This window comes from Physeter macrocephalus, unplaced genomic scaffold (assembly GCF_002837175.3).
Source record: "Physeter macrocephalus isolate SW-GA unplaced genomic scaffold, ASM283717v5 random_601, whole genome shotgun sequence".
NCBI classification, from domain to species: domain Eukaryota; kingdom Metazoa; phylum Chordata; class Mammalia; order Artiodactyla; family Physeteridae; genus Physeter; species Physeter macrocephalus.
The window spans coordinates 1-27601 of NW_021145953.1; the positions used below are offsets into that span (position 1 = coordinate 1).

The following is a 27601-nucleotide window of genomic DNA, read 5'->3' on the forward strand; positions in this document are numbered from 1 at the left end:
GGCCTGCGTGTCCGGAGCCTGTGCTCCGCAACGGGAGAGACCACAGCAGTGAGAGGCCTGCGTACCAAAAAAAAAAAAGCATTTACCCTTTGATCAGCAAACCCACTTATGAAAATTTATCCTATATCTATTTGCACATGTACAAAATTGTACACATACACACAAGAGTATCCTTTGTAGCACTGTTTACTGGAAGCCATACTATCTATAGGGAACTGGTTAATAAACTATGGCATATACACATGATGGAAAAAGAATGAGAAAGTTCTCTCTATATTTATGTGAAAAGATAGATTTCCAAGCTATATTATATGAAGAAAAGCAAGGTATAGAACAATGTATGTAGAACACAATCTTTTTTTTTAAAACATCTTTATTGGAGTATAATTGCTTTACAGCGGTATGTTAGTTTCTGCTTTATAACAAAGTGAATCAGCTATATGTATACATATATCCCCATATCTCCTCCCTCTTGCGTCTCCCTCCCACCCTCCCTATCCCACCCCTCTAGGTGGTCACAAAGCACGGAGCTGATCTCCCTGTGCTATGCGGCTGCTTCCCACTAGCTACATTTTACATTTGGTAGTGTATATATGTCAATGCCACTCGTTCACTTCATCCCAGCTTACCCTTCCCCCTCCTCGTGTCCTCAAGTCCATTCTCTACATCTGCGTCTTTATTCATGTCCTGCCCCTAGGGTCTTCACAACCATTTTTTCTTAGATTCCATATATACGTGTTAGCATTCCATTCATCTGTTGATGGACACTTAGGTTGCTTCCACGTCCTGGCTATTGTAAATAGTGCTGCAATGAATATTGTGGTACATGATTCTTTTTTTTTTTTTTGCTGTATGCGGGCCTCTCACTGTTGTGGCCTCTACCGTTGCGGAGCACAGACTCTGGACGTGCAGGCTCAGCGGCCATGGCTCACAGGCCCAATGTGCCCGTTAGTGGGATTGCTGGGTCGTAAGGTAGTTCTATTTTCTGTTTCTTAAGGAACCTCCATACTGTTCTCCATAGTGGCTGTATCAATTTACATTCCCACCAACAGTGCAAGAAGGTAGAACACAATCTTTGTAAAAATAGAAGAGAGAAGGATTCCTAAAAACTAATAAAACCAGCTACTGGTAAGGCATGGGCGCAGATGAAGAAAGAGTAGAAAGACTCATGACAGGAGCAAAAATTCTCAGGGTGCCTTTTATATCATTTTTAGTTTTGAACCCTGTACACATATTATCTAATAAAAAATAAATGAAATTGAAATAACATAAAAGGCATATACCACATGGAAGGTACTAGAGATGACAGTCATTTGTCCTACCTGCCCACGCTGACTGGTGGATAAGAAGTGGAAGAAGGTAAAGGGAGGAATTAAAGGCGACTTGTAACTATGTGGCCCCAAACAAGAGGGGGGATGGGCATGGGAAGGGGGTGGGGAGGACCCCTGTGGTGTTCCAACAACATAGAAATCAACTACAGCTTGCAAAACACATGATTGGGATGTGGGGTTCTGTTTCTTTCTCCTGTCACCCCTTCGGTTTTAGGAATGTCTCATTTGATTGTTCCATGACTCAACCAAGTTGTATTAGGGTTTGGGCCGTGATGACTAACAGAGAGCCCAGAGACCAGAGGTGTGAGAAATCATCCTAAAGCAACCCCAAAGGGAAGGTGAACCTCCAGGATACAGTTAGAACTGCAAGGACCAGCTCCCCTCCTCACCAAGAGATTCTTCCCTCTAGGCTAAACCTGGAGGATCCAGAATTTATTTTTATTAAAGGTCGTGGCACTCTCTCTCCCTGCTGTGCAGGGTCCACAGTGCTACGGTGATGGTTAGCTAACCCAGCACTAAAGGGCCCTGGGTGGTTGTGACATTGACAGACACTTTGTCCATTGGCCCCAGACTAAAGCAGCCAGAGGACAGGGGTGCATTCTTGTTTCTCCCCACCAGAAGCGGACCAGCGGCTCTTATCAGAAAGACTTAAGCAATTTATTGGCCAACGATCAGGTTAGTGGCAAAATGTACATTTCTCAAAGAAAAGGTCACTCACCCCTTGCCCCAGACAGGCCAGCACAGGAATCACTTTCTCCTGGGCAATACACTGCAGGATCCGGGGTGCTCCGTAGAGGCCTCCCATACAGGAGGCCAGGCACGAGATGTACAAGCCCAAAAGGAACAGGATCCTAGCCCACCAGGGACACCTATACGAGGAAGCAGTTTCATTATCCAGTGTCAGAACCTGCTTACGTACCTTTCTCTCCCCTGGCACCCGCCCACCCACACCCCATCTGACCATAAATCCTCTAGATTCAACATCCTGGATATATTTCCAATACCCCAGCCCCACCCCACTTCCTTGGCACTGCTACCATTTGAGTTTGACCCACCATCACTTCTTGGATGGACTATACAGAGGTTCTCAAAGGGAGCGTGCGTCAGATTCATCCGGAGTGCTTGTTAAAACACGGATTTCTGGACCTTACCTCAGAGTTTCTGATTCAGTAGGTCTGGGGTAGGGCCCCAAATCTGGATTTCTAACAAGTGCCCAGGTGATGCTGATGCAGATGGTCTGGGGATTATCCTTTGAGAACCACCACCACCAACAACGCTAAGTGGCTAAGCTCTGTCCCCAAGCCTCTGCCAGTGTGACCTAAATGCACATCTGATCATAATGCCCCTGCCATAAAAATACCAATGGCTCTCCCCCCCAGCCGACACACCTGGCTCTTCCTGGTCTGTGACTCTTCCAGCCCCACACCCTGCACACTCAGAGTCTATCAGCATGATTTCTCTGCCTGCTGGAACCCTCTGTCCACACCCCTAATCTCCTCATTGCCTGTCTCTTAAACTCCCAATTGTGCTTCAAGACGCAGCACAAATCTGCGCTCCTCCAGGAGGCCACCCCCAGCCCGTCACCAGGTGTGCCTGGTGCTCCTCTGGGCTCCGCTGCACCTCAGCATGAGGTTGGGGAGCACCAGGCACACCATCGCTTCCACTGGCTTCATTTCTGCAGGGCTCCTGTCTGGTTCATCCTGGTCCACTTGGTGCCAACACAGAAATATAAATGCTGAGCACGAGAATGAGATCCAGGACGCACATGGCCCAGAAGGCACCAACAACAGATAGAATAAGAGAGGGCAGAGTTGTTCCGCTTGGTGTCACCTTGCACAGATCAGTACTGCTGCCCATGCAGCTGTGTCCCACACTGTCTGTCATGAATCTCTCTCTCCCTCCTGAGCTGGACCTCATCTGTACCCACAGGGAAGTCTCTCTCTTTTCTTGCGTATTTGAGGTACCTTCTCCTTTCTACTTTACTTTAGGCAAATGCCCCGAACTGTGTACTCTAAGTGCTTAACTGTCCAACTATTACAGTTGGGTTAGATTTCATTTTCACTTTTGTTACTTACACCCTTCTCCACGAAGACTCTCCTCACCCCAGTTTCTACTTCCTTGCTTTAGCAATGCACTGGGTCAGTGGCATCAAGCTATATTGAACACTGGCTAGACCTCTTTCCTGGCCCATAAATTATCACCAGAAAACCTGCATCAGCCAGGATTCTTGACTGGAAATATTTTTCTTTAACAAAAATTTTTTAAACTTTATTTTAATTAATTAATTATTTTGGGGGGCTGAGTCGGGCCTTAGTTGCGGCACACGGGATCTGTCGTTGCAGCACGCAGGCTTCTCTCTAGTTGTGGCGTGCACGTTTTCTCTCTCTAGTTGTGGCACGTGGGCTCCAGGGTGAGCAGGCTCTGTAGTTTGTGGAGCGTGAGCTCAGTAGTTGTGGCGCGCGGGCTTAGTTGCCCCGCGGCATGTGGGATCTTAGTTCCCCGACCAGGGATCGAACCCACGTCCCCTGCGTTGGAAGGCGGATTCTTTACCCCTGGACCACCAGAGAAGTCCCTGGAAATATTTTTTTAAGAATATATTTGTAGGATACTAGAGGGTCACAGGATCGATCATCAGGAGACTGAAAGATCAGGCTTGGGTAAAGGCAAGACCCAAGGCTGGAGGTACATTCAGACTCCTGAACAGGAGGAGTCTGACCGAGCTGTGACCAGCACCTGCTGCCCTAAAGATGAATTCTCACCATCCTTTATCTTGGCCTCATTCATTACATTTGGAGCATGTGATGGGCCCCGCCTCAGTCACATGCCCTACCAGGGGCACAAAGGGACAGGCAAGTGACAGTCTGGTCATTTGGACTCCTATAATATTACATGGGGCTCACTCCCTTCAAGACCTCACACAGGGGGAATAACCCCCAAATGGCCAGGGAGGACAGAAGTTTAATGGACAAGACTAAGGTTCACTAGAGCGCCTACATTTTCCTTAATTCAGTGTGGATGACCTCTCCCTAAACGAATGACCTCATCTTCATCCCCAATGACTCTCTCCTCTTTTCTTCAATGTCATGGGTCTCTTACGACTATCCCACTCACACCCTTCTTACCACGTTACTACCAGAAGAAATTAACGTCATTTAACATTTCCCTCATTTTATTTGTATGCTCCAATGGCATGTTATTTCCTACCCTGGGGTACAGTTAATTACTCTCACAGCCCATCTTGCCAGCGTGCCATCAACTCCTGAGTCTCATGCATATTGGCCCCTCCCTGCCACACCTGAGTCTGGCACACAGGGTTCAGCAAGTGCCCGCTGAAATCATAAAGCTTCACGACTTCACTGTGACCTGTGCCCTGGATGTCTTATAAAACTGTCAAATAAACTGGTCCCAGTATCAATCCCTGATCCATCTTGAGATACAATCATTCATCTGTAACCTTTGTTTCTGTCTTCTCTGTCTGTTGACTTTTTTTTTTAATGGACTCTGTGATGAAATTTTATCAAAAGCTTTTTTTTTGAAAATCTGACCCAGTAGTTCTCCACTCTGGCTATACACGAGTCACCCCAGAAGTGCTGCTTTAATTAGTATATGGGACACAGACATGGTTGATCTTTCAAAAGGCCTCCAGTGATTCTAATGTGCAATGAGGGTGAAAGCCACTGGGCATGGTACACTGTCTTCATTGCATCCTCCCCTCAGAGAATTCTCCAGCACAGGCAGGCATGGTATTTCCTTGCAGAAATTTTACTGCTTCTTATCCAAAAGGTTATATACATTTGAGTTAAAAAAAAATTCTTGGGACTTCCCTGGTGGTACAGTGGTTAAGAATCCGCTTGACAATGCAGGGGACATGGGTTGGATCCCTGGCCCGGGAAGATCCCACATGCCGCGGAGCAACTAAGCCTGTGCACCACAACTACTGAGCCTGCGCTCTAGAGCCCGCGAGCCACAACAACTGAGCCCGTGTGCCAAAACTACTGAAGCCCGCGCACCTAGAGACCATGCTCCACAACAAGAGAAGCCACCGCAATAAGAAGCCTGCGCACCACAACAAAGAGTAGCTCCCGCTCACCACAACTAGAGAAAGCCCACACGTAGCAACAAAGACCCAACGCAGCCAAAAATAAACAATTTTTAAAAAAAAATTTTTTTTCAGGGACTTCCCTGGTGGTCCACAGTGGTTAAGACTCAGTCTTGCAATGCAGGGGACACCGGTTCAACCCCTGGTTGGGGAACTAAGATCCCACGTGCCACAGGGCAACTAAGCCTGCACACCACAGCCAGAGAGCCCACGTGCCGCAACTGCAGAGCCCACACACTCTGGAGCCTGCATGCCATAACCAGAGAGTCTGCGTGCTGCAACTAAGAAGCCCACGTGCTCTGGAGCCTGCGTGCCACAACTAAGACCCGACACAGACAAAATAATAATAATAATAAAAATAAATAAATATTTTAAAATAATTCTTTTTCATTTATAGCCTGCCCATTTGCAGCGGACATGAGTGGGAAGAAGACTGCCCAGGCTGGCATCCTTCAGTGATGGAACTGACCAGAGGAAGTCTCTGGCAACATGAGATTGTGATATGGTGACCTCCATCCTGGCCAGCCTCCCCACAAATGCTCCCCAGGATCCCTGCAGAGCCCTGGGGCTGAGGGCCAGAGGGGACAACTGTCCAGGTGTCAATTGTGGACTTATGTCCAGTTTGTCAACTGTGTTTAGAACGGCCTGCTCACTTGCCACTCTTTTTCTTTTCTTTTTTTTTTTTTTTTAGGGAAGCCCTTGCCATTCCTTTATATAAAACTGTTATTCAGTCAATTTTCTGAAAAATAAATGAAATGTTGGTCCTCGTGGTCGGATATATTGTAACAAATCCATTCTCTCTCTCTGTCCCACCTGAGTCCTGCCCCTTCCTTTCTCTCATCCATCCACCCACGTAGGGAGCATTTCCTGAGGACCGCGTAGATAACTGGCATAGGGCAAGGTTTTACAGGTACAACAGTAAACTCCACAGCTTTGCTCCCAGCCGCACAGAATGCAATCATTTTCTCTATTTATATGGGGCTGTAAACTTGCTATCTGTGCCAGTGGAGGCAGAAATAAGAATCTATTTGAGCAGATGTGTGTCAACAGGTCTTTAGGAAAAAGTAAAATGTGCCCTTCTGTCATCCACCGATGTGAGTCATCACAAAAAGCTGTCTTTCTAAAATATTATCTGGGGTGTGAACTACCCTAATTTCTCTTTTCGTAACTACTGATGAAAATCGTTAATTCATCTCTCCACTCTTGGTATTGGATCCCTGCTCCCATTGGAGCTCCAGTCATTGAGAGAGCCCACCAACCTACTGGCTGCTCTCTTCTCTTGAAGGACTGAATTTAAAGTCATTTCCAAGGTACTCACTCTGCCTCATCTAATTCCTGTGGCCCCTTGACATTACTGAGGAGTACATCCTGACACCTGTACGATCCCAAATGTATGACTATGGCGATGCCTCAGCAGTTCCCTCTTTCTGGAGACATGAGTTTTCGAATACTGTCCTCATTCCATGAGTTGACCAACATCGCAATTTTCAGGCAAGTTTTCTCTCTCACTTGATAGACACTTTCCAGAAGGAAACAAAGTTGGCTTCACTTCCTGAGAGGCAGAGCTGTGTCCACGATGGACAGCAGAGGACAGGCAGGCGGGGCTGGGTGGCGGATGCTGGGCTGGGCTCACCCCCCCCAGCCACGAGCCCTGCCTCACCCCGACTTCCCAGGTGTAGCTTGTGAACGTGGGAAGCCGTGACTGTCTAATCCAAGAGTGATGAGAGTTTTCCCCGTAGGATACCCCATGTTTCACAAACATGCTTTGAGGATACTGTTCCTACTTAGTCTGTTCTTATTTTGCTAGGTAGCAAGCCCCAGGGCTCCTAAAATACTTGGTCTTTTTGATGTGTAATAAATATTTTTTCTTGGGCTGCATACAAGTTTATTCTGAAAAAATTATTCATTCTATTTAATTTTACCCCTACTAATACCTGCTCTTTATACAACTCCGTTTTCTATAACCGAATAACATTGGGATTGACACTTTTGGGGCTTTTCCCATTCAGTTAAACATGTGGATTCATAGGAAAAAATGTCCCCACCCCAAAATGTGTCCTATCTGTAAGGGTATCCCCACAAGGAGTGTGTAGGGAGTCAAAATGTAATAAGAACCTACTATGCACCAGGTATTGTGCTTTACACAGATTACCTCAGAGCCACTATGACGTACTCAGGGTTTTTTAGAAAGTGTAACATTAGTGAGACTGACACCCAACATCCAGGAAAAAGTTCCTCTGGGGTAGGGATATAAAGTGAAAAGAAACTTCTGAGAGAAACCATGGGCTGGGAAGCCAAATAATTAGAAATAGATCAGAGAAGCTGCAGGAAACCCAGAAAGAAACAGATGAACTGACCAGCTGCAGGTCAGTGGAAAGGAATCCAGGGCAGCCAGCGGCCACTGAAGATAATTGTTCTGGCAGAAAAAGCTCGCGAGAAAGAGAGGGACGTGCTCAGAGGATCTTCACGAGGAGGAACGCCAAGGGGCGGATGCTGGAGATCTGTGCCCAGCCCTCGGGGCACACAGACCAGACGGAAGAGGGCTTGCTTCCTCGGGCCCAGGAGAGCTCAGAGATGGTCCAGCTCAGAACCCAGGCCACAGTTAAGATGTGAGGGAGAGATGAGCAGTTTATTAAAACCACATCAGGGTGGCAGGTTGTGTCAAGGGACCACGTAAGGAGGCCACACCTGTACCTGCCAGCCTCTCATGCTGTACCCTCCCATCCTCCAGGTGCCATGAGTACAACTGTCTGCGGCCCAACTTACTGCCCAAGTATAGTCCCTGCTACTGCAGCCTGGTCAGTCCCAAGGAGGGATGCTGAAGGGCAAGAAAGAAGAAAAGCCGGGTTTCATGGCTTTGTGGGGAGAATCCCACATGGTCCCCTTTGTAGGGAGACCACAGGGGGCAGCGGACCAGGGCACTGCTGTTGTGGAGCTGCCCTGGTTGGTTCCGTCTCTGTTCCCTCACTTGCTGCGCTGGCCCCTGCTTGCTACTGACAATCAAGAACACTATCTTTTCTTTCTTTCATAGGTTTTACAACAGCCTGTTCCGGGAAACAGTCTCTTGTCCTCTCTAAAAACCAACTGTCCACCTCTCACCTGGTATGCGCGTAGTGACATTCCCACATGCATTTGCCAGGCATGGTTTGGCAGGTGTCCCCAACAACAGAAGGGCTTGCCTGCCTAGCTGTTTTAGTGCCTGGGACAGGTGGCATTTCAGACAAACTCCACCCCCTCCCTGACCCCATTCACGAGTCTATTATTAGTGGTGGAATCTCCACCCACGAAGTCTCCCCTGCGCTGTCCGTGGAAACGTTCTTACTCGCTTGCTGTTGGGGCCTTCCTCGGACACAGGCTGCCCACGCTCCCACACACCCGTTTTTAGCTTCCCCGCAAAGCAGGGGAAGGAGCGGAGAGAGGAGACCCCGCCCAGGGATCGCTGGCCTGCCTCCATCCAGATCAGAGTCTCTGGTGGTTGAAGGGACCTCCGTGGGGGAATCCACGAGGGAGAACTGGCTCGTGAAGGGGCAGAGCTAGCTGGCCATTGGCACGGTGCAGACAGCAGCCGGCAGCTCCCTCGGGCCAAGGCCCAGCTGCTCCTGGAGGCCTTTAATCCCTCTGATGCGGCCAAGCTTTTCATTCCACAGTTAGAGAAGAGGCCCCTGGGAGATGAAACGCGAGATGGCAGCGAGCACAGAGTTATAAATGGGGGAAGCTGATGTTGATTCCTCCCCTGAGAGTAAACTTTGCTCACCTGGGGGCGGGGGGTCTAAGACCTTGGGCCCTGGGAGGTGGGTGTCAGCGCTCTCACTACCCGAGCTGCTCCCCCTTTTAAAACCTGCTTACACGGTAAGGCCAAGACCCCCCATCCCCCCAAAACAAATATCCCCTTGACACCGGCGTCTACATGCCTGAAAAAGAAACCTGTGGTTATGTGAAAATCAAGCCCAAACGTAGCTGTAAAATGTAAGTTCAGAGTTTCCGGCCCCAGGTTGCCCCAAGCAGTGCCCCTCCATGTATCTGCAAGGCTGCTTTGCAAAGCCTCACACCAGAGAAAAGGGTACTTTCTCCTACATATGAGCAGTGATACTCAGGAGTTAACTGAGTAAGAAAACCCCCCTAGCCTGGCGCATCTCTCTGATACATGACAGGAATCTCAGGGCCCACTTTTCCCCCAGGGAACTGAAGGGAAGATAGGAGTTTTGGGGGATTTCCAGAAGAATGTGTGGAAGTCTTATTCTGCTGGGTTCTAGAGATGCCAAGTGAGTGTCCTTGACTGTCACATGACCTCCAGCCTGTTACGGGGCTGCTGTGGAACATCAGGAATTCGCTAATCTTCTGCGGGCAGGGTGCAGGGCTCAGGAAACAAAGATACTGTAGCCAAATCCACCCAGGGCCACCTCCCTGGGGAGCCCGAGGGGACAAGGGGCCTCCAGCCCTGCCTCTCACCACCCTTCACCTTGGCGCTGGGATTCCGCCATCTGCCTCCACCTTGCCACCCTCTTTCCCATCCATCAGCCTCCTCCTTCTTACCCATTTCTTGCAGGTAGCACTTCCTGCTTGTGGTGGAAGGGGAGGCTATTGGCAAAAATGAAGGGCTGTTGGAGCTGGGGATTTCGGGGGACCAGATTGTTTGTTTCTGCCCTGATTTTCGACATGAAGGGATGCTTGTGTCCCCATTACTTAGCACCTGCATGCATGTGCCTTTTCAGGTGTTGTTACCCGGGTCTAGGGATCCATACGAAGGACCTGCATCTTCCCCATGGTTTTGGCCCCTGTACTTCAGTCCTGAGCCCGAGACTACGTGGATCCCCAGGCAGGGCTGCAAGGGGGAGGCAGCCACTGCTGCTCAGAGCCGATCAATGACCCGCAGCCTGAGCCTGTCGGGCAGTGCAGAACTCACCCACCTTTTCTGCTATCAGGAAGTCATAGCGAAGGGCCCCTCGGGTGCAGATGGCGCCCAGCAGGAGGACAAAGACGATGTACAGAAACCACCTGCAAAGAAACCCAAGAGCGGAGCAGAGCTGCCACCTGCCCTTGCCCAGCCCCATCCCAACCCACCCTACCCCACTCAGCCTACGGGTTCCCAAGGAGACCTGTCCCAGAGGACAGAGAAAGGCCCATCATGAAGCCTCCCCAGCTTGTCTGGGGGGCACTTCCAGTACTTTTTCTCCTCCAGCATATTTCATACACACACACACACACACACACACATATATAAACATATCATTGTTTTGCCTCTTTCTTACATTACAGAGATCGTTGGGGGTGAGCAGTGACCCACCAGGCCTCTAGGTGGCCAGGATGCAGGCCGGGGCTGACTGGCAGCCCTGCACCCCATTATCCTGCAGCAGAACAAGCTGATCATCTTTCAGCCCTCGGAGTCCTGCTGTCCCTTGGCCCCCAGGTGACAGAGAGCCAAGCTGAATGTGAAAGGCCAGCAGGGACCTGGCTCTGCCCTCAGAAGCCCTGTGACCTCGATCAAATCACATGATCCCTGTGGCCTCATCCCCATCTGGACAGCGGAAGGATGGGCTAAAGCCTCCTCCCGGGACCTCCCAGCTGTGACCAAAAACGAGACAGAGCTCTTTCTTTCCCTCCTGCCTGACACCCAACCTTCTCTCTGTCAGCCTCATTTTCTTCCCGACGAGATCACCTTATTTGGCGCAAAATAGAGACAGGTGCTGTGTACCTGGCTAGAAGCAACAGTGCCATCATGACAAGCTAAAAGCAAACACAGCATCGGTGAAACAGACACAGTAATATTTTTTAAAACATCACAGTGAAAATAATACAGGCACTTTAACCCTCTTGGGCCCTTGTCATGTCTGGGATCTCGTTACCTTTCATGCCTACCCAGGGAAGGCAGAGGAGGTTCTTCCCGTGTACAGGGAGAAAACAGAAGATTCTAGAAGGTCAGAAACAGACCCAAGGCACCCAGCCTGCTTGCGTGGGTGGCAGAGTATGAGCTAAAACAGGGACGCCTGACAGCCTTGGGGCAGTGCCAGGGAGGCGAGCTGGGGGAAGAGGAGAGTCAGCCTCTGAGTTCCTACTACGTGCTGTTACACACAGCATCTCCTCCACAATCGATGGGGCACCCATGTTCTCATTACCTCCATTTTACAGAGAAGAAAAAGGAGGCTCAGAAAGTTAAGTAAATCGCCTGAAGTCACACAGCCAATCAGCGGCAGGGCTGAAATGCAAATCATAGTCTGTCTGATCGCAAAATTCTTCCTCTTTATATTCCCTGCAATGACCCTGGAAACTCAACGGTCACAAAATGCCCAAGTTCAAAATGGGGGTGGGGGAGGGGGAGGGACAGGAGTCTGAGGAAAAAGGAAAGAAAGGATTTCATCTTGGTTAACAACCCTCCTCCTTGCTGCATTCCCAGGCAGCGGGTAGGAAAGGGCAATCGTCTGAACCCACCAGACGTGAATTTTCCAGCTGGCTGAGCGTTAAAAGGAGGATTGGAATATAGAATAGATAGGTCACAGTCGGGGCCCTCTTAGAACAAAAGGAGCAATCCCCTCTTTTGCCTGGGGTTCTCTCTCCCTCTCTCTAGCTGATTGCCACGAGGGGAACTTACGAGATGCCAACAGCTGCTAGGGAGCCCAGGGGGATGCTGGCAGCAGGCTCCCTGAGGTCGCCCCCCATGTTGAAGCCGGCCATGACTCCTGAAAGACACCCAGATGGGAGAGAAGGGTGAGCTGCATACTCCACGAATCATCTGCCCCTCCTTGGGGCCCTCTCCTGGAAGGGATCCCAGGGCAAGCCCTTCCATATGCAGCTCTGCAAACTGTACTTCTCAATCTCCCCTGGCAACTGGGGAGGCATCCTCGAGGCATGAAAGGGACCTTTGTGGGTTGGGTGAGTTCGGGAGGAAAGCCCTATTGGCTACAAAAGCATCTTATGGCCCAGTGCAAAGTAATGAGGGCCAGGGAGGCGTCTGGCAGGCCACACAAAGGTCCGAAGGCCACATACTGAGCTCTGAGCTCTGCTTTCCAGATGGACAACATCCAAGAGAGGCTCAGCCTTAGCAAAGTGCCCACCGCTGCCTGCTCAGCAGAGTTCTTTTCCTCTGCTGCCCACAGACTACACTGGGGTTCAGGGGTCCGAGGGGCAGGTCTCAACCAATATTCAGAGCCAGCTACCATGTTCAAAGCTCCTGAGCTGCCAAAGGGCTCTAAACAAACTCCAAAGAACCATCCTGATGCTACCAACACTGAGTGGCAAGCTCCTTTTCCTCATGGACTCTATTCCCCATGAACACTCATGAAAAGCAGTTAGTTAGTCCCAATAAGGAGGAACAGCACAGTGCAGGACAGTGAGGACATCGCTTCAGTCCAAACACACACACACAGGAAACCAACAAGACAATGTGTTCTGAACATCACATGTGGGTCCAGCACACATGTGCTCTACAAGCCCACAGGAGTGGGTGCATCTTGAATGTGGCCTTGAAGGAAGATTTGCAAGGGCTTAGGGAGAGGAATGGGTCTAACCCCGTCATTACAGATTTATGAACCCTTTGAACCTGACAGAGCCTGTGTTAAGCACTCTTCATGCATTTTTTATCTTGTTTAATCCTCACAACAACCACATCAGAAAAGTAGAATTATTTCCCCAATTTTATAGAAAAGGAAACTAGTGCTCAAAAGGTTAATTAAAATAGCCTACACACATTTAGTAAGTGGCAAAGCTAAGATTCAGCCCTGGTCTGTGTGATTCCAAAAATTGTACTCTTAACGCCCTTGCTATAATGCTTGAGGGAACTCAAGTGCAGTGGAGTGAAGTGAAAGTTTGGGCCCAGAAAGTTAAAGCAGAGCTATTTCAAAGAGTACTGTGAATGCTGGACCAAGGCGGGGACCTGCATAAACTTTGACCTAGCAATTCCACTACTAGGGTTGTATCCTAAGTAAACAGTCAAGGATATGAGTAAAGATTTATCCAAAAATGTTTATAAATGCTTGTTTATAATAGCGAAAATTATAAACAACCTAATGTCTAAAAACAGAGGATTGGCTAAATAAGTGATGATACATCTTTCAATAAATACCAGGTCACCATTATTGTCAGGGATACGTTGTGACATGAAAAGAGATTTCAAAGCTATTGTTTCAATTTCAGAGGCATATTCTAAAGCAGGAAATATGGTATGATGCTATTGTTATAAAAGAAAAAACAGATAAATAGATGTGTAGAAAAATGAAAAAGGAACTAGAACATGTTTCAAAATCTTAACAATGCTATTGCTGGGTGATGGAAAAACAGATCATTTTCTATTTTATTGTCTATCTCTACTTTCTTAATTTTCTTTAGTGATCATTTTGAAATAAGGGAAAAGTAATTCTTAAAGGTCTTTTTGTTTAAAATAGCATGTTAGGCACATTTCCTTTCTTCTTGTTCCCCTCCCTCCCAAGATCCTATTAAAAGGGTAGTTAAGGGGAAAAATGGATACATGCCTATAAGCAAAGAGGATTAGGAGGGGGAGCCTTAAGTAGATGAAAAGTTTCTACAAATGTCTGGAACATAGAAAATAGAGAAAATGATACAGAGTAACAGGGAAGGAAAAGAAAGCCTTGGAATGTTTCTCTAGAAGATCTAAATAAACTGCCCAAGGCAAACCAGGGCCGCTAGTGTGGATGTTTACACCCCAAATGAAGCCCTCCTCAAGAGCCAGCCACACCCACAAATGTGCTGCAGTCAGCTCTCCCATGAAGGAAGAACCCCATCAGGGAGACAGACCCACATACACTATAGCAAGGGATCCACACCAGCAACCAAAGATCGCCAAGTGTTTAACAAAAACCAGCAACAAATATACAAATACATGCATGATAAAAACAGAACCTGGGCTGGAAGAAACATATAAATCAGGACACAGAAGAGAATTTTGAAGAAAACACTAATTAGTGGCCCCAGACACATCCAAGAAGAATATTCTACCTATAAAGTGAGATGCTATGAAAAACAAAAAATAATCTAAGAACAAGAGAGAAGTTTTGGAAATTAAAAACATGATCACTTGGGCTTCCCTGGTGGCGCAGTGGTTGAGAGTCCGCCTGCCGATACAGGGGACACGGGTTCGTGCCCCGGTCCAGGAAGATCCCACATGCCGCAGAGCAGCTAGGCCCATGAGCCATGGCCGCTGAGCCTGCGTGTCCGGTGCCTGTGCTCCGCAACGGGAGAGGCCACAACAGTGAGAGGCCCGTGTACCGCAAGCAAAACAAAACAAAACAAAAACCATGATCACTAAAACAAAAAAATGCAGTGGAAGATCTAGAAGATAAAGTTAAGTAAATACCCCAGAATTTAGAACAGAAAAATAAAGGGGTAGAAATTTTGAGCAAAGAATAGGAGAAATAGAGGAGAAATTCTGGAGTTACAACATCCAACTAACAGGAGGTCCAGAAAGAGAGAACAGAGAAAATAAAAGAAAATAACGAGGTAAACAATAGAAATGTCTTCAAACTGACAAAGACAAAAGTCTCTATGTTGAAATATATCATAAAGTAAACAACAACAAAAAAGTCCACACCTAAATGCATCATTGTGCAATTTCAGGAGAAATCCTAAATATTTCCAAAGATTAAAAACTGAACACTTACAAAGGAACAAAAATTAGACTGGCATCAGACTTCTCATCAGCAACCATGACTGCTACAAAACAATGGAGCACTGATTTTTAAATTCTGAGGAAAAGCTATTTTGAAACTAGAGTTTCAGCCAGATTATCAGTTAAGTGAAAGTAAAGTTAAGCTAACAAGGTCTCAGAAAATTTACCTCCCACATATGGTTTCTTTCTTTTTTAAAATTAATTAATTAATTTTTGGCTGCGTTGGGTCTTAATTGCTGCACACAGGCTTTTTCTAGTTGCAGCAAGCATGGCCTACTCTTCACTGTGGTGCGTGTGAGCTTCTCATTGTGGTGGCTTCTCTTGTTGCGGAGCACGGGCTCTAGAGCACAGGCTCAGTAGTTGTGGCGCACGGGCTTAGTTGCTCCATGGCACATGGGATCTTCCCGGACCAGGGATCGAACCTGTGTCCCCTGCATTTGCAGGTGGATTCTTAACCACTGCACCACCAGGGAAGTCCCCACATATGGTTTCTGAGGAAGATACTAAAGCAAGTACTCCAGCAAAATGAGGATATAAACTGTGAAGGAGAAAAACACATGATTCAGAAAGCAGTGAAAATAACTCAGGAATTTATAAAGTCCCAGAATAACAGTTGTACAGCAGAGAAACCAGTAGGGATTGAAGCAGAAGAATGGAGGCCCCAGTAGGGATGCCTCTGGATAGGAACTGGATTCAACACAATGGACAGTATGAATCATTTTAAGAATATGCTGACTGCATATTTTGGCAACAAGAAAAAAAAGCTTATTGAAACTCTAGGAAAAGTGAACAAGAAAGTCAACACTTAAACATGAAGCAAACTAAAATAGGACATGATTTTAAACAACTAATAAAAGGTTTTTGTAATTAACCCATTTGGCCGTGATATTCGGAACATTCTCCCCTAAATGACGCAAGGACCACATCAGAATAGCAGTAAGGGAAATGGAATTGTAGCCCACCACTTTGGTCTTCAGTGAACAGCTACATGGTCATAGTAGTATATATGTTTATTGCTTTTTAGCTTCTAAGATTGACCTGTTGACATAGCACAGAGGACTTAACTATAGCTACAAAGTAGAATACAAATATTATCTACCTTGACGAAGTAAAAGTAAAGCTATAGCTAATGGCTATTTGGAAATGAAAAGAGGGAAGAGAAGTAGAGGGGAGAAAAAAGGCACTTATATTTTTGTTGTAGTAGTGTGGGAAACAAAAGTCCCATGACCTTCACTCAGGACTGGCTTGAATGTTAGAAGCTTCGATTAGTTTAATAAGAAAACCTGAAAGGTGAGTTAGCCATTAAATTTGTTAGGTCAATAAGGAAACGGCTAGCAAATATTTATATACCAGTTGCAATAAATTTTAAGTTAATGCTATAACTTATTCTGTATCTTGTCATCATAAAGGGGAGTTTCTAAGTGTTTGCTAAAATGAGCAAGAAATTTCCAAGAATACTGAAGTTTGTCTTTGAAGTTCCAAAGCCTTTTGACTTGCAATCTTAAGACAAAAAAAGTTTTTAGTAGAGTGTGTGTTTGAGTGAAACTGTTCACTTCAAGTTGTAAACTACAGCTTTCATGAGATTTTGCCCATTCACCTGCTAATAATCAACTTATAGCTTCCCTGATATTGCTCTAAAACACGAATATAAAAGGATTATTCAGACTCCCTTAAAATTAGGGATTCCCTTAAGATAACTAGAGCATTCCTTGTGAAAATATTTTACACATAAAATAAATATGACCCTAATACATTAATCTTAAAACACAACACAGAATATTAATTTCCCATACCAACAATAAGGAGTGAAGGGATGTAGCCTAGAATTGATAACAGAGATTTAAGAGTATTATTTAAAGTTGTAAAGGCAATCAAAAAAGAACTAAATATTAAAATATAACTATCAAAAATTGGGAAGTGGATGGAGGAACATGTAAATAAGCTACCTGCTCTATTTCTTAGCATGGAGTCAATAAATTAAGTCTGACTTTGACTAATCAGGTTACAGGTATAGGCATATTGCTTGGTAATGTAGTTAGCTCCCAAAGTATTAAAAATGGTTGCCCCCAAGGAGGGGCTCTTCGGGTGGTGGTGGTAGGGGGATGAGAGACTACTGCTTTATGTTACAAGCACCTCTGCACTATTTTTTTTTTTATCACGTGCCGGTCTTATTTGGATCAGAAGAGGAATGCCCAGGACGTGCCTTACTCTGACCAGCGCTCCTGGGACCACGTCCTGTCACCGAGGCTCTGCTTGAGGGCTAGGGCCCCACTGCTTGCTGCCAGAACAATCTGGTACCAAGGCCAACCCCGGCTGGATCTCCATGTTTACCTGATTCCCAGGCCCCACTAACTTCAATCATTAACACCACCCCTCCCTTTCTGGACCTCCCAAATTCTGACCGTTTTCCAAGGTTCTCACCTGTCCCCAGGTTTACTGGTGTTTCACCTGCCTGGCCACATTGCTTCCACCATCTGCAGTGACCTCAACCTGCCCCCAAGCCCCTGGCAATTTTATGCAATTTTATTCATTCAGCTTTGTGAGATTACATACTGCTATTTACTCTTTGCCATGTTAGTACCTCCTATAGTTTGTCGTGTCATTCTGTACTCCTTCCTTCACATCATTTACAAAAGAAATGAGGACCCACGAGAACTCCATTCCTATAGATGCTTCTGTCTAGGAAAGTGATTGATTAATCCTAATGGCTTCCTGCTTCCAAACAGGTTCTGTATGCATAACAAACAAACGCCCTTTTCTTCTCCCCACCACAATCCTTACACAGTCAATGACCCGGCCCTTGATTAGAGGTCCCACTGGCTGGCCTGCTGTGGGGTACAGGGGGACCCTGGTCAGTGGGAGCAGAAACAGCTGACACTGATACAGGCCACCTTCAGAAATGGGCCAGACCCAGACAACCAGGAAGGGGGCTTCTGAGACAAAACAGAGAAGCCAGAAAATAAGTAGTCAGTACTATACACAAAAAACCCCAGAGACAAGGAAATGGCGGCACCTTGCACTCCAGACAGGAAGCCTCAGGGTGACTCCCGTGGGTGTTCCGGGCACACCTGTTAGATTGTTTTGCACACTGTGGCTCCCAGAATTTTGCCCTTGCACGACTACACGGTTCTTGAGAAGATGATCTCTAGTTCTAGTGGACTATAAATGTCTTGTTTGCCAGTTAGATTTAGAAAAATTATTTTGATTTCATATTTTTTCACCCATGCTTGTCAACTATTATAGAAATTCCCTAGTTTGCTTTCTTTCGGCTTCTGGTGCAATTTAAAAATACTATTATTAATGTTAGAGCTAGATTTGGGGTGGGGGCATGTAGTAGAACAGATACTAATTCCCAGAGATATTTACAAATATCTAAAAAAAAAAAGTTTCCATGGTGGGGGGGAAGTTGGGAAAACATTGATTAAACAAGATTAGAGAGATTCTTGCTGCTGGACTTACCATATAACATGCTGGTTTTCACTGTCCATCTCTAAGAAGAGAAATGTAGCACACAGTATACAGTATTTCCCAAAACTTATTTGACATTGAACACTTTTTTGAAAAATGAAACACTTTATTCACTGTTAGTGTTCCATGGAGCACAGTTTGGAAAACACCAAGTGTCCATTTTGGAATTCCTATTTGATCTTTACACTCTTCTTGGCAGGCTTCCTAAAATTCTTTAAAGTGGTTATTTAGAATCAATGATTCTTAAAGCTGGAAGGTGTCCTAGAGATCACTGACTCCAGCCTTTTATTTTACAGATGAGGAAACCGAATCCCAAAGAGGGGAGGCGATTTTGCACATGTTTTCAAGCTAGTTGCTTGCAGAACCAGCAGAACTCATCTTCAGGTTTCCTGATCTCAAGTCAGTGTTATTTCCTCCACATCATACAGTCTCTCTATTTCTTTCTAACACCCATGCTTTTTTTGGATTTTTCTTTTTAAAACAGAGTAACTGCATGATTAATTTGGGGTAACCCCTCCACAAGAGTGCTGAACTTAGTTATAATCAGCATCAGTTTACTCACAGGAACTTCTGTCACCAGTTCTGAATCACTAGTCTGTCCTGGTCCAGGGCATTTCCCCTCCTCGTTTGTCTTGAACTGCCAGTTCCAGGAAGCAGTTAATTGCTTTACCCCAAACCACGTCCTCGCCCTGTATCTGGATGATGATATGGGCTGCACCTTGTTACCATGTGACTTAGGAAACAGCTTCCTTCATATGGGTAAAGCCTTCTGACTTGCCCTTCCACCCTAGTCCTAAGGCCTTTTGGCACATCTTCACTGTCTCAGCTTTAACATGTGAGGGTGATGGTATTGGCTATCACTTTACCAGCTCGGGTTGAGGAAGCTAAACCTCCAGCGCCATCCAGACCTTCCTGAGCATTGCCATGGTGCTTACGGTTTGGGTAGGTGGCACCAGGTGAACTGGGGCTTGGCGCCCTGGTTCAGATGTCTGTGACAACAGACATGGATGGCCAGGAGAGGAACTGACCCCTTAGACATCTCTAAAATCAGCTCTTGATTAAAATAACCAGTATAAATGTCAATTAACCACTTACCATCATCTGCAAAATAGTGGTCATCTTTTTCTCGCCACCACCTTCATCAACCATGGCGCACAGAGATCAAAGTCTTCACCTGTTGCCTATTATCACAATCCCACTCCCACCCTATTTTCTTTTTTGATCCTGAAAATGAGAATTCGTAAGGAAAAAAAAAGTCTAATCGTTTTTTCTAGGCTTTTCTGGTTTCTGTTAGTTGGTCATTGAAGGACCACTTACTCTTTCTTAAGGAACTTCCAAGCTTCCTCCTGGGAGCTTCTTGATCCAAATCTGTGACCTTAGAAAACTTCAATTTTCTCTTTCCATTTAGAGCTTGTTTCTCGGCTGCCTATTTTTTTTTCTTTTTTAAGTTCATAAATTTATTTTTCTTTTTCATTAAGGTAGAATATCCATGCACTAAAGTGATTTAACCTTATCTGCCACCTTTTGTTGTTATTTGGAGGCAGCGTGGCTCTGAGCCTTGGTCTCCTCACCTGCAAATGGGGATAAGATTATTTACCTTGCAGGACTGTCGTAAAGTTGGAAAGAACATTTATAAGGTGCCTAGCATGGTGCCTGTCACCTGGAAGGTGCTAAATAAATGTCCACTGGGGGCAGATGGGCTCTGTCCCTCACTCACAACTCCCTTGGGTTCCGAAGGACTCTGGCTGCCTCTCCTTACCTTCCACCTGATTTCCAAAACCCCACTCCTTCTCCCTACCTGACTGGTTTGTTTATTTAGCTGTTCTGGTGGGAATCTTTCATTCCCTCCCTGCTCTATTCTTGGGGGCAGCACTTGTCAGTACCCCACCCTCTCGATGCCTTAGAGATACTGCTGAGACAGACAGCGTCGAATAACGGGACTTTCAAACGCCGGGACTCCAGCGAGATTTGTTGGCTTCTGGGTCAGGGGCAGCTCCAGACAAACATGTGTCCTCGCTTCCAGCATCCTCTCCAAAGCACGTGGGAAGCAATGGGGTTCACCACTTCTGTCAGGTGACCTTGGGAAATCACCTCTCTGTGTCTTTGTTTCCTCATCTGTAAAATGGATTAATAATAGAATCTATGGAAGGATACAGGGTCTATGGGGCCTAAAAGTTTAAAAAAATACAAAATTATGAATATGAAATTAGGAGTGGGGCTTTAGAAGGAGGTCACACAAGCGAGGGACCCTGAAGCCCAGGCTTCGTTAGCTTCATGGTAAATCTGCATCTGATAGAAGCAGTGGGGCCATGGTGAGGTTTAAATAAAAGACTGTAAAGTGCTCAGCACAGTGCCTGATAGTGTAGGCTATTGTAATGATAATAATTATTATAGATATTGTAATAATTCTGATAAAATTACACATTAATTCTATAAATGAAACTACAAAAATAAACACGTATAATAATTATAAAAGCTTCTTTTTCTCCTGTTCCTGCTCACAAGTCCATCAGAATGCAGCAGGGTGAGCCCCATCTTCGGGGTGTCCTTACTTGGGGCTCTCTTCCTTAAAACAGGACCTGGTTGTGGCTGAGCAGGTCCCTGTTCTCTCACCCACAGACACATAACTTAGGAGGAGACCTGGGGATACCCCGGGAGGGGGGATGTAGGCTGGAGGCAGGCCCAGCACTGATGCCCAGAGCTAAGGGTCCCAGAGAGAGCCGGCCAACCCAGGGGGCCAGCACAGCAGACTCCAGAGCTTCTCGGAGTGTGTGAGGGGGCGGAGGGGGGGGTAGAATCAGGTCCAGGGAGGTCAAAGGACGTCCAGAAACAGCAGGGCTCTTGACCACGGAGGTAACCTGGACGTTCTGGCAAAGGCTGCTGGTTTCCCTGCTACATTTTTATGCTGGGTGTGGTCAACCACAAGAGGCCCTTATCCCTTCCAGTAAGAGCCTGAGATTTGGGAACAGGGGTTACATGACTTCACACAATGGTATTATTCCCAGTGAATTTCCATTTCCTAGTTCCTCCATGTATTGTGGTCCTGGATCCCCAGAGTGGCTGCCTATGTGTGTATGTGAAAACCCTGTAGGGAGAGATGTTTGTTTTTCAGAGAAAGTTTAGTGGTGTAGCTCAGAGAAGGAGAGCGCTGTCAGAAACAAAGCACATGCAGAGTCTACTCCAAGGCCCCAACCCACCCTGCAGCCATCACCACAGTGTGTGGTGGAGTGCAGTGAAGAGGACGGACAGGAGACCTTGCTTCATAAATCCAGAGGAGCCACTGAAACCTAGGCTTCAGCTGCTCTTCCCAGGATGTCTCCTGACCTTGGGATAAAAACGCTAAAGTAACCTAAATAACATGCTGCTGGCCAGAGATGAGGATGCAGCGTGGGTGGACCAGAAAGTGTTTGTTCTTCCAAACTCCTCTCCCCTCTCTAAAGCCTGGAGGTTCTCTTGTTCCAGAAAAGGATGGCGTTGGAGGGAGCCCCAGCCATGACTCACTCAGAGCTAAGCCTTGGCAAATCCATCACCATGGAAACTGCCAATCATCCATGCTTTTCATAGCTTAATGGAACATCTGCCAGGGGAAAGCCAAGTGATACAAATTGCCTGTCCTGCCTACTGTGTTTACACTGGGAGAGAGAGAGCCAGGAAAGGCAACCCTCCACAGAGGGATGGTGGCCCAACTCCGGTCACTAAAGCTGGGTGACCTTCCTCAATCCTTCATAAACTCCTCTGTGCTCCTCCTTTCCCAGTTGGTCAAACAAAGGATCAGATCAGTGATTCTCAACCTGGTTGGGCCAGGCGGGATGGGAGGGACAGTAAAGCACATGCCCTAAGAGGGGTGGGGTAAAAGAGACCTGTGTAGACAGTTTGTTCAATATTATAATTTTATATTTGGAATATTACAAAACAATATTTTCGTAATTTAAACCACAGAAAATAAAGAAACTTGGCTAAGATTCTTAGGTAGCAATCTTTCTTGAAGAAAGGACCAAGATACCCCTCTCTGATCCAGCGAGGCACATCAGAATTTCCAGGGTAGTGAGGTTTTTAGTGATTATCAAAAATGAATATGGGGCTTCCCTGGTGGCGCAGTGGTTGGGAGTCCGCCTGCCGATGCAGGGGACGCGGGTTCGCGCCCCGGTCTGGGAAGATCCCACATGCCGCGGAGCAGCTGGGCCCGTGAGCCATGGCCGCTGAGCCTGCGCGTCCGGAGCCCACGCTCCGCAACGGGAGAGGCCACAACAGTGAGAGGCCCGTGTACCGCAAAAAAAAAAAAAAAAAAAAAGAAAACCATAAAAAAAAAAAAAATGAATATGGATTCAAAGATGAAAAGTTGCGAGTCGCTGGACTAGTTGATCTCAAATGTTAGTCCAGCTCAAATTCTGGGCTCCTGGGTGGCATCTTCCAACCTCGAGCCACTGCTAATTCCTTAACGGAGGGAGAAATACCAGAGGGGAGGCTAGCCACCCCTGCCCCTCTCTTACACCAGGCATCCCCTCTCTGACAAGATGCAGGGCCTGGAGAGGCAAAGGAGGGAAGCCGAGGGAGCAGCATGGAGCGGGCCGGGCAGGGTCACATGCCTGAGGCAGCCTCCTGGTGGTCCTGCCTGCCTCGAAGGCCCACAGCCCTGCCTCAGGTGGAACTGCTCACCTGGCGCCTGCAAGCATGGGCTTTTGACTTGGCATCAGGACTCACTGCCAGGCCTAAGGAAACAAACACTCAGGTGGGAAGCCGGGGAGGGGGATGAAGATCGGGGTAGGGGGGTGGGGAGCGGGAGGGGCCAGAGATATTTTCAGATGTTAGCTTTTAAAATATTTCCTCTTTTTTATTTTCCCCTTTCCTTTTCTGTCCATTCAAAAGGAACCTGACCTTTATTTTATTGCCTTGGAGGAAATATGCAGCAGGGGAGAAGTAGAATTTGCCTGCACACTGTTTTGGGTTCTGTTTCTCAAAGGCCTGAGTCCTTAGGAGATTTCCGAGGATTGAGGAAGCAGAAAAGAAGCTGCAGAAAGACTGGGGAGAGCATGCGGGGACAAAACCAATTTGCTACATAGTTTGCAGGGCCCGGCACAAATAAAAATGTAGGGTACGTTGTTCAAAAATTATTAAGAATTTCAGCAACAGCAAAGCATTAAACCAAGTGTGTGGCCGTTCCAAGCCTGGGGCCCAGTGTGAATGCATAAATCCATGTCCATGATGCTGGCCATGGATAGCCGTGTCCCCCGCCCATATTAGAACAGAAGACTGCCCCCCTCAAGCTGGGGCAGGAAGAGAAAGGCCCACAAGATCTGGAACAACGGGGACCTGGGGCCTACTCCCTGGCAGCACTGGTGGGGATCCAGCAAAACCACAGAAAGGAGGGTCTGAGAAGTACACAGACTCTAAGCATAGGGTTCCCAGGCTCAGCAGATTTCCAGTCCCCGAATGTGGCTCAGAAGCAGCAGAGAGCATAAACCTGAAGGGATCTGCAGACAGGACAATAGGAGGGCCTGGCTCTGCGCACAGATGATGAATAGCCAGAGCCCCCTAACATGCCTTGGTACTTGGTAAGACCCTGAGACCCTGAAACAGAATGACAGGGCAAGGCGGAGGCATGATGAACGACTGACATCAGTTTTGTCATCCTGGCAGAATGAAGGCTTAGAGTCAGAGACTGACTCTCTTTCCATTTCATTAAGGTGAAAGAAATGCACTATTTCTGGCACACCTGGATTTGTAGAACAGGATTCTACCTACCACTACCAAGGCCTAGCTCCAGCCTCATACCTGTGACCAAGCCTCAAGAGGGGACAGGTCAGAGCCACTGCAATTAACCAGTTAAGGGATGAAGCTTGGACCAGTATGGTCAGGTGGTAGAGATGGCGAGAAGCAGGAGGTAAAGGCAGGTAAGTTTAGGAGGTAAAACTGACAGAACTTGGAGGGTACTGGTAAGGAAGAAGAAGGAGTCAGGAGTAACCCCCATTACCAGCTTGAGCAATTGGGGGGATGCAGGTGCCATTCCTGAGCTCAGGAGTAGAGAAGAACCAGTTGGGGGGGTAGGTGGGATGGGTTGGGTTCTGAACATGCTGGGTCTGAGATACCAAAAGAAGATGTCACATAGGCACCTGAATACGTGACGTGAAGCTTAGAGAAGTCGGGGCTGGGGGTGTAGATCTGGGAGTCGTCAGCTTTGTGTGTGGTCCCTGAACAATGGACACGGATGCGATCCCAAGGGAAACGGTAGAGAAAGAAGAGAGGATGCGATCCCAAGGGAAACAGTAGAGAAAGAAGAGAGGATGCGATCCCAAGGGAAACAATAGAGAAAGAAGAGAGGATGCGATCCCAAGGGAAACAGCAGAGAAAGAAGAGAGGGGGCCTAGGCACGGGCTGAGGAAAACCAACATTTAATGGACAGGCAGAAGAGGATGCCCCTAGAAAGCAGGTCAGAGAGGCGGGAGAGAGACGAGGAGGAGAAGGCACGAGAAAAGAAGGAGAAAGTGGGACGCAGCCGAGAGGTCAGACACACTGAGGGATTGCAAATGCCCATTGAATTGAGTGACGTAGAAGCCACTGATGACTTTGGAAAGAATTATTTCACTGGAGAGACAGGCCTGGAATTGCACAAGGGGAGAGAGTGGACGAGCAGGAGGCAGGAAAACGGAGTCGGGAAGGCAAAGACTGGCGGGTGGCTGTGCTGAGGACAGAAAGGGGCCGCTGCTAGAGGGAGAAGTGGGGTTCAGGAAAGTTGTTAAAGGTGATTAAAGTCATTAATATTTTTTTTTCATTTTAACAGTTTTACTGAGGTATAACTAATATACGATAAGCTGCACGTTTAAAGTGTAACAATCTGAAAAGTTTGACACGAACACATCTGTGAGATCATCACCACGGTCAAAAACACATTTTTTCATCCCCCGAAAACTGCTTGCCCTCCCTCCTGCTCCTCTCACCCCCATTCCCAGACATTCACTGACCTGCTTTCTGTTACTGTAGTTTGCATTTTCTAGAATTTTATATAAATGGATTTTTATATACTTTTAACCTTTTAAAAAAGGTACTCGTTTTTGACTGACTTCACACAGCATAATTATTTTGAGATTCATCTATGTTGTCACAGGTTATCAATAGTTCATTTTTTCTAATTGCTGAGTAGTTTTATATTGCACGGCGATACCATAATTTGTCTCTCCTTTCACCGGTTGATGAATATTTGAGTTGTTTCCAGTTTGGGACTATTACAAATTAAGTTGCTTTGAACTTTCATATACAAGTCTTTATATGGATACACGTTTTTGTTTCTCGGTAGTAGATAACTAGCAGTGGAATGGTATATGTCTGGTTTTTAAGAAACTGTCAAACCATCTTCCCAAATGGTTGTGCCATTTTGCATTCCCATCAGCAGTGTATGCGAGTTCCAGTTTCTCTGAATCCTTGCCCACATTCGATATGGACAGTTTTTAAAATTTTCAACAATCTAGTCGCTTTTCCTCCTTTCTCTGTGGAGGAAAGCAGAGGGAGGAGGAAAAAGCAGCCACACTCCAGGGCGTCGACGCTGCCTTGATCGAGAATGAAATGTTTTGCTCAGTCTGTGTCCTGGGCACAAACCCAGTCCCTCACAAACGGTTATTTCTTATGGAGCATTTGGTAAACATGTTAGCTTACTGCCTTCTAGGCTGGGGCCCTGAGCAGGAGACAAGAGTTCTACAGGGACCTCCACTATGGAAGACTCCTGCAGCCACTGTAGAGCAGGAAAGCAGGAAAGGGAGGGGAAGGAGACTCAGTCATTGCCCATATGGGGATCCTGGTTTCACCCACACCCAGTGTGATAAGAGGACAATAGCATTTCTCGGCCCCCCTGGGAGAAGGCACATGGGTTGGGTTAGGGGAAGGGGAGTTTCTAGACCAAGCCTGCACTCATTCCAAGGTGGAAAGAGCGGCTTGTCCTGTTGAGGAATCCATCCTGTTCAGCCCTAAGAGAAATAGATCCCCTCTATTAACTTGGCCAAGAGGTGTCAACAGATGAGTATAAGGGGTAAGGAGGATTAAATCATGTTGGGGGCTTTCAGGAATTATGAACAAGTAAACTCTGTTAAAATAACAGATTTTAAGTTAAAGCTAAAGTCATCAATAAAGTCAGATATATATATCCTAAGAGCACATGCAGGTCAATTATGATACTGAGTTTTGGGAACCAAGCATTTACTTATACCCCTAATGTGAGAGTGAAAAAGAATGCCAACGCCAATACCTGTAGCTGCTGGGAAGAACACCCCGAAGACAGTGAGAAAGGACTCGCCGGGGCTGTAATCTGGCAGAGTGTTGTTCTGCAGCAGTTCTGGTGAATATCCAATAAAACCATGTTCTGAAATAAAACAAAGGAAAGCAAAATGAGCCAAGTGACAAGATATATAGCACAGGCTTCCCTAGATTACAGTCCTCACTTATGTAACTTTAAATAGCAAAAGGTAGGTGTGATTGGGGGTGGGGAGCAGGGAGAGAAAACAAAAGATGACAGAACCATCTTCCTTCCCACTTCTAGGGCTTGATTTTTATGTATCTGTATCTACGGATATAGGTAAATAAAATGACATGAAGAAGAACAGTAGTTACGTCTAGGAAGGGTAGCATTTTTATTGTTTTGCTTATAGTACAGCTGAAATCTTTCAATGAGTATGTATTGACGTGTTTGCTTCTGATTTAAAAAAATTGAGTTACCTCCCTGCTCAAAAACCTTCCCACGGATCCCCATTAGCTACAGAATAAAGTCCAAGCTCCTTAAGATGCGTGTGAAAGCCCTCCACAGCCTGGCAACAGCCCACCATTTCCTATTCGTCCTTTGCCTTTTCCTCTCCCCACCAGTGATGCAGATGACTCTGCCCAAGAATGCCACTAATACCCAGCCCTGTGTCCCCTGCTTCCAGACCCTTCCCCCATATCTCAGAGCATCAATATGGTACTCACTCTTCAAGCCCAACTCAAACTCTGCTTCCTTTGGGCTTTACATGAGCTCCCTGATCAGAATCCTTCTGCTAAGTGCCCTCCATGACTAGCCACATTAGGTCTTTCCCCAACCAGACTCCTTGGGGCTAGAGATCCGGTCTT

General features: G+C 46.7%; 1 long non-coding RNA gene across 1 annotated transcript; it reads right to left on the reverse strand.

Moving 5' to 3' along the window:
• On the reverse strand, nucleotides 1-27601 carry LOC114485177 (uncharacterized). The gene is made up of 5 exons (XR_003678657.2): nucleotides 26748-27601; nucleotides 12017-12104; nucleotides 10338-10425; nucleotides 2050-2200; nucleotides 1-57 (listed from the first exon to the last, which is right to left on the reverse strand). It is a non-coding gene; the product is annotated as an uncharacterized lncRNA (long non-coding RNA).